Below are 13524 nucleotides of genomic sequence, written 5' to 3'. Positions count from 1 at the left end.
GAACTCGGGCGCCCCGCGCTCGGCGTTCGCTCCGATAGGCTCAGGTTCTTAGAAGCACCCAGGCGCAGAACCCTAGCAATCTGTTTGCAAGCCACAGGCGAATTGTAGCCTGGAATTACCTGATCTATGGCTGAATGAGTTGCGGTCAGTCGAAAACAGGGGACGTGACGTCAGTTTACCAAGATGGTGGCTGCTGGCCTCCTCTGTGGACTGACCGGTGTGTAGAACCGAGCAGGACCGCTTCCTTACCCCGTCTGGAACCCAGAATTCAGCCCTGAGTACGGTGCTTGCGCGGCTGGCAGAAACTGCAGCGCTGTAACCCTGCGTCTCTATCCCAGCGCACACTGCAGACTCTAGCCGCGGGGCGATTTGCTGAATAAGCAGTTACCCTCCGTGCGACAAACCTCTCGCGTTTGAGTCCCCGTAGCCGATCCTCGTGCGATGGAAATCCTTCCTCCAGGTTCCGGAGCACCCCACTATTGCTGGAAATTCCTAACAAGATATCCTTTAGCCGTCCTGACTTGTCATACTCCCACACAGTGAAGCAGCACACGGGGGTAATGCACTCCCCTCGCCGCCATCTTCCAAATCCCCTATGACTTGAAACTTTAATGATAAGAAAATTAAAAAAGAAGAAAGGTCATTTTGGGTTTTTTTTTCCAAATTATGATTCTGAAAGAACTAAGAAATAATGCAATCCAATTAAGAAATAAAATGATTGGAGCATATTCTTAAAAGGCTCTTGTGTAGAAGTATTAATGTAAAGAGTAGAATCAGCACATTTCTCCCATTTATTTTCTGAGAAGGATTAGAGAACCTAAAGTAGCTGGCCCATTTGAAAGTCATTCAGATTCTTAGAAGAATGCAGGAATCACACGATTTAATTTACAAAGTCTGAAATGCTGTCATTCTTATACTTTATAGTAGATAATCCTATTTCTAGGTATACAAAACTGCCTAGAAAACATTTTGATTGAATATTTGAGAAATAGTAAAAAAAAATCTAGCAATAGCAGTTTATTTTTCTAATGAAGTTATCTTTAATCTTTGTTGTTTTCAGATGATCATTACACTAATAAATGGGGAAGAAAGGGTGGTTTAAAATTACTAATTGCAAAAAAAAAAAAAAAATGAAATCCTGTAATCCAAAAACCATACTTCCTTTCACACTGATGGGGAAAAAAGACTTAAAGCTTACCAAGGTGGTCCTTTAGAAGTAACATTGAACATTAGAGAGTATAGTATTTCACTATACTTTGTATAACTAGATAATTAAAATTAAATAGTGAATTTCTTGAATTAAGAAGGATTTGCATCATTTTACATCATTTTACATCAGTGAACCTATTCCCAAAATGTGAATTATTTCTATTCCAGTTCACCAGAAGCCCTCATGTAAGATAAGGTGTGCCCTATATTTTAAAGGCACACCTTAATCATATGAATAGTTTCTTAGAATCCCTCCAAGACTTGAAAGTCACAGAGGAAAGTGCATTTATTAAATGTAGTAATTAAAGCTAAAGGATATGACATAGGTTTAAGTAGAAATTTCAGGAGCCAAAGCAGGGCCAAACAATACAAATGACTTCATCTGGTATTCAATATATATTTGAAACGTTAAATCATTTTAAGTAAAAACAAGCAAAATAGTGCCAATTGCAAACTGAATCAGAACAGAATTCTCCAGATAATGATTATCAGAATTCTGAGTCTTTGAGACAAGCTCCTTTGTGACCATGATCAAATCATTATATCTCTCAAGCAATGCCCTGGAAGTATAGATACCTACCTCATTAGATTATAATGAAAGTCCAAGGGGACAAGCTGAATTTGTTTTTTCTTTCTCACCTGAGAACACACATTTGTAATGAGAGAGCTTTACATACTATGAATTCCTCTAATATAAAATAATAAAATTTTGAGACATTTCTTAGATTTATAAAGGACAAATCATATCTTAGGTGTGAAATTACTTTATCTTTTAATTTTGTTGGATATTTCTCTAGTATAAGTCATCCAAAATTAACTTATAACTATTACAGAATTGTGTCACAGAGGCCAGTTTTGGTACACTCTCTATTGAGTGACTTCACAGAAGTACATATAAATATAACTGAATATAATTAATGTATAAAAATTTTTACTTCTGCAGTTCTTATTAGTCTAAATTTATTCACATCAAATGATATCAGAATGAAAATAAGCTTGGCCAAAATTTATGTATAGAGGAGGAATAAACGAATGCAAAATGGCTTTTGCAAAACAATAACCAAACACCCTTCTTTCCTTTGGGGTCTCTGCTTACCATTATGAAACTTCTAAAGAAAAAAAACCCAATAGATTCTGGAAAAAGAATAAAAACAATGATTATACTTACAGGGCAACTATTCTCATTTTCATAATACTTACACTATTGATCTTATGAATCTCAAATTTTAAGTTCTCATCCCACTACTGTGTGCCAGATGCTGAGTATGCTTTTTGCATACGTTATGTCATTTAATTTCCACATACACAAGATCTAAGGATTTAGAGATAATAAGCAACTTTGGACAGAATAAATGCCAGACAAGATTCCTTTGGCAATGCCTAATGTAAAGCAAATGCCCTTTTTCACTCTGGAATGTGGACCTTCATCAGTCATCATGTGGTCTTGTTTTCAGGTATCAGCAACTGCCAGAACTGTACATCAGTAATGCACTAAACTAATACATAATCGTATAGAATCTACAATACGTGTGTACTACTAGGTGTTATCATTTAGATATGAGGTGATTCCTCATGTATGAGACAATATAAGAATGTTCAGAGATGAAATTATTAGATTATGACAACCCTAAATCATATTAACGATTGATGATATGGATTAACTGGGTGGTAATTGTGGGCAGATAGGGTGTAGCTGGAAGAAGCAGGTCACTGGGGGCATGCCTTTTATGTTTTATCCCTAGTGAGTGGATCTCTCTGCTTTCTGGTTGCCATGTACTAAGCTGTTTCCTTCTGCCACACCCCTCTGTCATGATGTTCTGTCTCACCTCTGGCTAAGAGCTATGGAAACAGCTGACCACAGACTGAATCTCTTAAAAGGAGAGCCAAAAGAAATTTTTCCTCCTCCAAGTTGTTCTGGTCAAGTCTTTTTGTCACAGTGATGAAAAGCTGACTAAAACACTAAATATAAGAGCTTTCAACCACAAAGATAACAATACCTGGTAAGTATATAGTTACAACCCTCTTTAATAACTAGAAAACATGGAATCAATTTGTAAGTATTCATGAAGTAAAACAAAGTAGAAAAGAAAATCAGTTGGAAAAGCATACTCATTTAACATTACTAAATTCTCCAAGTCTGAATGCTCATATAGATAGACATTTTAGAGAAGATAAAAGTAGTTTGCATTTCATCTTTTTTTCAACTTATTTTAGAGTAATCTTTATCCAATTTGAGACTATGAAGTATTAAAGATGATTTTTTAATTCCCTGAATCTATTTTCTAGTAGTCATCAATTAAGGTACTGGGTTACAAATGCACCATGAACCACTGAAATTTTATAGGAAATTTTAGAGAAAAATAAATTTCAAACCTCAATTCTAAAGGGCTGGTTAAAATTTGTATTATGATTCTGAATAAACTAAAATGGCATGGCATTGTTTGAATGTTTTAAAGCAAAATAATAAATCCAGATTTGTCATCAATGAGAGAAAAATGAAAATGAAAACCATTATGATGGAATTCAGGTAAAAAAGGAGGAAAATGATAGTGAAATTCTTAACAAAGCCAGAGTAGAACTTTCTTTTTTTACTTATTTTTTATTAGCTACACATGACATTACAATGATCTTGGCAATTCATACATTAGAATCAATTGGGGTATAATTTCTCATTTTTCAGATTATACAGATTGCAGAATCACATTGGTCATACAGTCACCTATATACATATAGCAATCATAATGTGTATTCTATTCTGCTGCCCTTCCTTTCTATAACCACTTCTCTAAAATAATTTGTGCTTTACAAAAAATTCCTTTTGGCTAATTAAATAAACAGTTATACACTACTGGTTTTCAATTACAAAAATTTCTCAAGCTTCTCATGAATGAAAGGTAAAAGTGAAGCATCCTTAGACTATAAGATATTATCAGGATTTTTGATGTTCTAGAACCATAAGCTATGAGCATCTGGAACATGGCTTCCACAACTTGTCTCATGCCCCCATGGTCATTCCCTTTTCTCTGGAAGTTGTAAGTATCAAAACATTTTTTCTGCATAAATATTAGTCCCCTCCATTCTGGCCTTGTTCACTTTTACTATTGAGCTTGCATCTGCTGGACACTGCCCACTACACTTCGTCTTTACTTGTCCTCCCTCTCCAATTTGAATGGTATACCAGAATTTTATTTCAGATAACTGTCATTACATCCATTCTTCATATACTAAGGAAAGAGCAGTTTTTGCATTTCTTGTATGTGAACTGCAGGAAACATTCTTGAATGAAATGTATCCTATTTCTCCAGTGGATACACAAAATTTCTCTTCAAGAAAAATACAGCCTGGATCTTTTGACCTTTTAGTCTTCTATTTAGATGGTTTTCCAGTTTAGCAGATATCAATTAAACTGTGGTACCACAAAATTTTAAAAATAGTTCCCTATTTTTTCTGCACAGCCCACCCCTATCTTATTCTCCAGGACGGAGACAGAATTTGAAGCTTCCTTCTATTAGGAAAGAGGGACATGACAGGCAGAAAACAGAAAATATCTATTAGTTTTTGAATTTATATTAGAAAAAAACTACACCTATTTATGGAGATTATGCTAGTTACATTTGAGGCAAAACACTTTAGGACGGGGAGTTTATATCAGAGGAAAACCATGATGAATAAGAGAAATAATGGACAATGGAGAATTAGATGAAAGTTATGAGAGCTGTATTATGATTTACTGGCTTTCTATCTGGGGACATATTAGAGATATGGAGTCTGAGGAGAATAAAGACATCTATTCTTTGCCTACTGGATTATACACCCAGGATGACAGCAATTCTACAAGAGAAGTAATGGCTCAGTGGATGCTTGAGCTCCAAGTAAAGGGTCATTGACAGCATATGTGTCTTACTGAACACCTCCAGGGAACAGATCTCTCCCTATCCAAACAAATTCATAGACTTAGATCTACCTACGCTTCTAGGATTTAAACATGACCACAAAGAAAGGGAAGAAAACATCAAAAAAAAATAACTAAGATTATATATATTTTATTCCTGGTACAAAAGAGGTATATATATTACATACACAAAAGGGGTATAAAAATATGATATAAATATTATGATTTTGTTTGTGTCTCCTCTGTGTGTGTGTGTCCTCTCTCTGTGTTTCTCTGTCTCTCGCTCTATGTCTATGGGTGTGTGTTTGTGTCCTCTCTTTCTCTCTTTCTCTCCCCTTTACTGTGGACCTCTTGAAAGCAAAATCTGTGTTGGAATCACTTGTGTTCCACTATCTGATTTCATTCATCAAAAAACAGTTGAAATAAATAAATCATGAATGAATACAATTTGTGCTACAACCCAAGAGGCAGAAATATTATCTAAACTTTAAGTTTCAAAGTTAGAACACAAATGAGTTTATGTTCAGAATTGATAAACTGACCATTAATTATTAAGAAATAAGTTCATATGACATGATATTTCATAAACTATATATTTGAAAACATCTCAATAGGTTTTTGCTTGTCATTCTCAGCTAGTTTCCCAGAGTCTTTAAAATAAATTCATTGGTATATTTTAAGTCACCTTCTGACAAATCTTTAGAGAAATTGCTGATGTAATGCAGAAATGACTAAAAATATTTGCATGTATAAAGAAGATTGAGAAATGTATAAAAATATCTATTATAAATTAAATGTATTTTTAGAATTATGGTTTCACTGCTGGGCATTGATGAAAAGAACCTTTTTAATGTTTTATAACTTAAACATTGATTCTCTACAACCTCAAAGGGAACAAAAGTTTTAGTAATATGTGATGGCTACTAGAAGTTGAAGAAGAGTAATTATTAAAACATGTTTTAAACCTAAAATAGCTATTAGAATTCATATTTTAAGAAGGTAATAAATTATAATCTCATACTTTTTTTTGCTCTAAATTCTCATCCTATGAAGGATGAAGGCTTTGGCCCGAATAATCCAATGTTTTAGATTGTTGTATAAAGTGTCTAATTCCATCAGTGAATATTCATAATTTCAGTACTACGACATGAAGAGCCTCTGTCTTTTAAGAAGTGATACTCTGTTGTGACTATTGGGGGCACTTTATTTTAACTTGGCCTCTTGTCAGAATTATTTGATTTTTTTCTCTTTCATAGTCTGATATTAATATTAATATTAATCCACCAAATTAAAGCAAAAGAAACATAAGCAATAATAAATCTAGTTTATTAATTCTCCCACCTTTCCACATCTTTAAGAATTGCCATTCTTATTATATGGTCCTACTTGACCATACTAATTTAATTTAGTAAGAATTATTTATTTAAAAAATCCAAAAAGTATTTATAAAACATTTAAAAGTCCCACAAGATTTTCTTCTGGGATAGTTTATCTTAAACAAAAGATAAACTAAATGCAACATGAATTAAATTTAAAGACATGATCTATAGTATACTTCACAGTCATAGCTACATCAGATGTTAGAAAAAAAATAATGGATTATTTTTATTACAATCAAAATGTATCAACTGTCTGCTATTCATTCTTGGATTTTGAAAATGTTCTAACTCATACCAAATGTAAGAGAATAGGCATTTTAAACCACATTGTGCTATCAAGTACATATTGCTAATAGCTAAAGTTCTTATTTAAAATACAGATATCAAAATAGGTAATTAGTAATATGTGATGTACAAGATAAATTAAACTAAACCTAAAATAATTTTGACACAGGTAAAATAAGTTAAAAGAAGAAGCACACATGAAAAAAAAGCATGGTTTATATTTTCATGTTTTTAATTTTTATAGTGAATCAGTGTCTTTCAAAACAGAGCACATTCACCACTTGCACCTTCATGAATTTGGTTGCCCATTAAATAACTGTGGTGAGCCGCTTCTGCCGTTTATGCAAATTATGGTCGCCATTACAAGATGGCGCTGGCTCCGCTGTGGTCTGTGACAAACAACTCCTTATTTGGGAGAGTTGGCGCATGACTTTTCATCACCCTATGAGAAAGCTCCACGTGGCTGCTTTGCATTGGGGCTTGAGATGCTTTATTAAGGCTGGGAGGGGCATCCGAGAGAGAGAGAAGAAGAACTATCAGGGGCCTGAAATAAACTACTGAAAGAAGATTCCCGAGTGTTGCGTCTTCCTTGCGGGCAAGAAGTCGCGACAAATAACAACAACAATAATGATGATTACATAGCATACATCATTGAACTTATTCAAAATCAAATAAATAAAAAATACTTAGGTAGTGAGTATGGTGACTTTAAGTCATAAAAAAACATATTACATATATCAAAAGAATGAATATTACTTTTGGTATCTATATGTAAAAATATAATTTATATAACTACACCAGGTCATTCATCTCAGTTCCTCCCCAGAAGAACCATAAAATCTAAGGCTGGTATAAATTTTACCTACCTAGTTTTTATATTTTAATTAGATAATCAACATAACTTAAATGTATATAATTGCTTTTAAAATTTAAAATATTATACTGTATAATTTTATAATTTCCTTTTAGAAAGCATTGTGTTTGAGGGTTTCTATGACTATGTATAAATTTGGAGGGATTAATCATTTTTAATAGTTCATACATGAAAAAAAAAATCAAAGCTCATTTAGGCATCCCTCTACTGAAGTAGAACTGGGGTGTGCCCCCTATATATTTTTATTTCACCTTGTTAAACTTTCTTTTGCACATTTATCAGAGATCCTGTAGGTATATGCCTACTAGTGAAATTGCTGAACTGGAGATGAAATGTAGTTCAGTAGTGTAGTACTTGCCTTTAACTCACAAAGATATGACCTTCATCTACAGTAACACCAAAATTAAAAAAAAAAAAAAAAAAGAGCTAAAGTGTGTAAGTCAATAGGAATACAATTTGGTGTTAGTGTACCCATCTAGCATGCACAAACCCCTGGGTTTCATCCCCTGTATCACAAAAGATAAACTATATGAGAATTTTGTTCTTCCAAAGATATGATAAAAGCAATTACCCAAATTGAGAATGTTTGACGCTATTGATATGAAAGGGTATATCAGTTTTATTTATTGTCCATTCATTAAGAAGAAAAAATTGAATGACCTAGGAATTAAACCAGAGACACTGTGCCTGTTAGAAGAAAAAGTAGGCCCCAATCTCCATCATGTTAGATTAGGCCCCAAATTCCTTAATAAGACTCCTGTAGTGCAAGAATTAAAATCAAGAATCAATAAATGGGATGGATTCAAACTAAAAAGCTTCTTCTCAGCAAAAGAAACAATCAATAAGGTGAATAGAGAGCCTACATTTGGGGAGCAAAGTTTGTTTTTGTTGTTTAATATTTTTTAGGTGTAGATGGACACAACACAATGCCTTTTTTATTTTTATGTGGTGCTGAGGATCGAACCCGGGTCCCGCCCTTGCTAGGTGAGCGCTCTACCGCTGAGCCACAATCCCAGCCCCTGTTTAATATTTATTTTTTGTTGTAGTTGGACACAATACCTTTATTTTATTTATTTGTTTGTTTTTATGTGTTGCTGGGGATCAAACCCAGGGCCTCGCATGTGCTAGGCGAGCACTCTACCACTGAGCCACAACCGCAGCCCTGGGAACAAAGTTTTACCACACACATTTCAGATAGAGCACTAACATCTAGGGTATATAAAGAACTCAAAAATCTTAACACCAAAAAATCAAATAGTCCAATCAATAAATGAGCCAAGGAACTGAACAGAACCTCTCAGAAGCTGATATATAATCAATCAACAAATTATGAAAAAATATTCAACGTCTCTAGCTATTAGAGAAATAAAAATCAAAACAACTACCAAGACTTCAGAATCTTAGTTAGAATGGCAGCTATTAAGAATACAAACAACAATAAGTGTTGTGAGGATGTGGGAAAAAAAGGCACACTCATACACTGCTGGTGGGGCTGCAATTTGGTGCAGCCAATATGGAAAGCAGTATGAAGATTCCTTAAAAAACTGGAAATGGAACCACCATTTGACCCAGCTATCCCTCTCCTTGGCCTATCTATACTCAGAGGACTTAAAAACAGCATACTACAGGGACACAGACACATCAATATTTATAGCAGCACAATTCACAATAGCTAAACTGTGGAACCAATCTTGATGCCCTTCAATAGATAACTGGATAAAGAAATTGTGATATATATACACAATGGAATATTGCTCAGCAATAAAAGAATAAAATCATGGCATTTGCAGATAAATGGATAGAGTTAGATAAGACAATGTAAGTGAAGTTATCCAGTCCCCCAAAAAACAAATGCCAAATGTTTTCTCTGATATAAAGAGGCTGATTCATAATGGGGTTGGGAGAGGGAGTATGGGAGGATTAAAGGAACTCTAGATAGGGCAAAAGGATAGGAGGGGAAAGGAGAGGGATAGGGGTAGAAAATATGGTGGAATGAGACAAACATCATTACCCTAAGTACATATATGAAGACATGAATGGTGTGACTATACTTTGTGTTCACCCAAAGATATGAAGAATTATGTTCTATGTGTGTAATATGAAATATAATGCATTCTGTTGTCATATATAGCAAATTAGAATAAAAACTAGATAAAGTTGAAAAAAATTTCCATTTTCTTATTCCTTAAACAGTATGTTTTCTATAGCACTGTTTCTCTCTCATCTAATTACTGCTTTAGGAGAGCTTATTCAATATTTTGATTTATCAAAAATCATACTGAAACTATAATCTGTGATTTTTTTCCTTTTGCAAGATATAATGACTAATTATACTGAATATGTTTATAATTTAAAGTATTGTAGAATAGAAAATGATCACTTTTTGAGTAAACTTTTAAGAACCAGATAATATGCTAGTTAAATTTAAATATAGGGGTTAGAAATACTTTTTATAAATACAATTAAAACTCAGATATTTTAAGCCCAGAATTCAGTAGTTCTTACTAATCTTCCTTATAGATTGGTAAAAATTAACATCAGTGAGCCATATGCTAAAATATTGCTAGCATAGGTAACATTATTTTTATTAACCCTTTAATATATAATATATTCTCTGTGTTACAATTTTCAGCTCTGACACTAGCATACTTGTATCTGTATTACATTTTTATCTGTACCTGTTTTCTTAATTGGCCTTACATGAATTATATATATATATTTCTAAATATTTACTTTGTTTCATTTCTAAGAGAGAAAGAAATTTCATCAAATAAAATTTTAAAATTAAAAGTATTTTAAACAAGACAATTTTATATTAAAAGTCAAAGATTTACAAATGCAGAGGTTGAGTGGTTAAAAAAAGAAATCAAATAGGGCAAGGTCAAAATTATATACGCCAATAGGAAACGGTGAAAATCACTCCTCTAAACCATTATCAAGACGATAAAAAATCTGACCTCAAAGAGGCTATGTGCTTTCTCTTTCATACACTCATTTGATGGAGGATTGAAAACTTAGTCTTCTTCATTTTAACTCAATGATCTTTTAACACATATTGTTTTGGTTTTCTATACCCTTTGCTTTTAAAAAAGAGACTTGTATCTTTTAAAAAGAGACTTGTATCTTTTTAGAATATTTGAGTTCAATAATTTTCCTGATTAAGTAAGTTCATAAATTTTATGAAAATTTACTGAGTAGCATGTAACCCACCCACCAGATCTGCCACTCAACTTTCTAAGATCTAGCAATAATAGAAATTCAGCATACGTTAAGATCCTGAAGCAGCAGAATCTATTATGTGCTAGCTTTCCATTGCTATTACAAAATATTTAAGAAAATTAAAGTAAAGGAGTAAAAGATTTATTCTGGCTCATGGTTTCAGAGATTTCATTCTATGGTCACTTGTCTCTCTTGGTTCTGTATCTATGGTGAGGCAGATCCACATGGTAATTAGGTATGGTGAAAAACGCCCCTCAGCTCAACTTGGTCAGGAAATGGTATGTGGGGGGATATAAACAGGGACAGGGTTAGAAATAAAGAGGTTCTACAAGAAATTAAACAAGTGGTCAGAAGGGGGTCAGCAAGGAACAATTGTATTTCTGCAGAAGGGTATACTCCCAAAGGGAATCTGGTCAGCAAGTACACTAGGGCAGGCAGTCTGCCAATATTTATTCCTTATGAGATACTACTTCCTGCTCCTAATAGGAAGAGCTTGAAGGTATAATCTAGCTAATTTCAAATGGTGGGCAGGCATGTAAAAAGACTATAGTTGTGATTGGACACTTGTTAGAGAATTTAAAAATGGTGTCACTCTGGTCAAATGATTTCATAATTTACAATGATTCCATTCTGACTACATGGTTCCATAAGTTAATTTGGCTCCACTGTACATGTGAAATTTAAATTTTAGTAATCATACCTGTGCTACATATCATGTTTAGTTTTGATAGAAAAGAAGAAATGAATCTTACAGCTTCAAGGGCAAGCCCTCAAAGACCTACTTCCTTCAACTAGGTACACCTCCTAAATTTCTAACCACTTACAAATAGACTATTAAATTATGAATCCATCAGTGGATTAATCCTCTAATGTGATCTAAGCCCTCAGGGTTCAGTCACCTTCTGAATCCCCACATCTCCCAATACGCCTGCAATAGGGACCAAAGTCTTCAACACAGGAGCAATAGGAGGCATTTCATATCCAAATCACAACACATATATTATATATACAAATATCAAACTCAAATGGATATACTGTACAAAATTAATTTAAAATGTAATAACTATCCATTGTTACTTTGTTCAACACCTATTATTCTTTCCAGACTAGTATGCCCTTAAAATATTATCTTTTTTTATTATAATCATTACCTTAGGAAAGCATTAATATCTGAAACTTCTCAGTAAACACAGGGAACAACATAAAAAATTAATCAAATGCCCATTATAAAACAAACTGAGTCAGGATACAAATGAAAGCTTGGTTGTTTGTTTTTTGCTGTTTTTCCCCCCAGTGTCAGTTTGCAAAACCCAATGACTCATTTTGCAAAACCCAGTAATAGGCTTGTTTTCTTCATAATGGATGAAAATGTGCTATTCTCATTTCTATATGCAGCTTCTCAGCACTTTCTATGTGAAAATATTGGAGCTGTTCAGAAATGCCTTTTAAATATGCCTGCAGTTGAAACATCCCTCTTTCTCTCTTCCTAATATTTCCTCTTGGCTCCAGCTCTTTACTCATGCAAAATTGCATTATGTTGTTTCTTATATTTGAATGTCAGCAATTTAGCCCATTTCCCATGTGATACACATATGTGACATTCACACATGCAAATTTCAAGAGACCTAGAATAGTATATGTGCTGTCAGGGGAAGAAAAGGATTAAATGCTTCTCATTCTCTTTGGAGTTTTCAACACATCTGGTATCTTGGTAATCTTGGTTTCAAATATTCAAAGGTATTTTTTCCTTTTTTTCTATTATGGAAAAAAAAAGATTTTTGCAAGATATATTTTAAAAGATGAAGAAAGGAGGAGCTCTTACAAAAGACTTAGTGGTTGTTTTTTCAGTCTTCTTCAATTTAGAATATAGAAAAGCTCTGTATTCTATTTCAAAAGTAAGAAAATAAAATATTTGAGGAAGGAGTCTGATGTTTGATGTGCCTTTTGTAATTTTCCACCTCATGTGTTTCTGTCACTCAGCATGTTGTGAGATTGTTTTATTCTCATGCTCCTGAAATGTGCACAAAATTTAGTTAATAACAACCAATGGATGTAATTATAAATACTTCAGTTACAATTTTTTTTAAAGAGAGAGTGAGAGAGGGAGAGAGAGAAAGAATTTTAATATTTATTTTTTAGTTATCGGCGGACACAACATCTTTGTATGTGGTGCTGAGGATCGAACCCGGGCCACACGCATGCCAGGCAAGCGCGCTACCGCCTGAGCCACATCCCAGCCCCACACAATTTTAAAATAATGCCTACTTTTAAAATATTTTTAATTTCACTAGCATCACTATTTAGAAGATGCCTACATAAACTAAGAAGAAATCTAAGTTATAAGTTTGGTGGAAATATGTATTTTTCATGAATAATTACTCCACATCGCTGGTAAAGAATTTTGACTAGGAGTTCAAGTATCTGTATCTGTGAATATCTTTCTAACTTGTAGATTGAAAAATCACTAATTTTTACTCCATATTCACCACAGCCTGAAATTTCGTGATTACTTTGAAGGTGAGGGAGAAGCAATTTGAGAAAGTGTTACTCTGACCAAACTTCATACTTATTTAGTTTCAACAAGTTTGAAGGCATGTTTCATCTCTGCTGATTTAAAGCTATTGGATTTGACTAGTATTTTCAAGCAGGGCTTTGGAGAATCCTGT

Source organism: Marmota marmota, unplaced genomic scaffold (genome assembly GCF_001458135.2).
Source record: "Marmota marmota marmota unplaced genomic scaffold, marMar, whole genome shotgun sequence".
Classification (NCBI taxonomy): Eukaryota; Metazoa; Chordata; class Mammalia; order Rodentia; family Sciuridae; genus Marmota; species Marmota marmota.
This window is presented reverse-complemented; position numbering follows the sequence as displayed.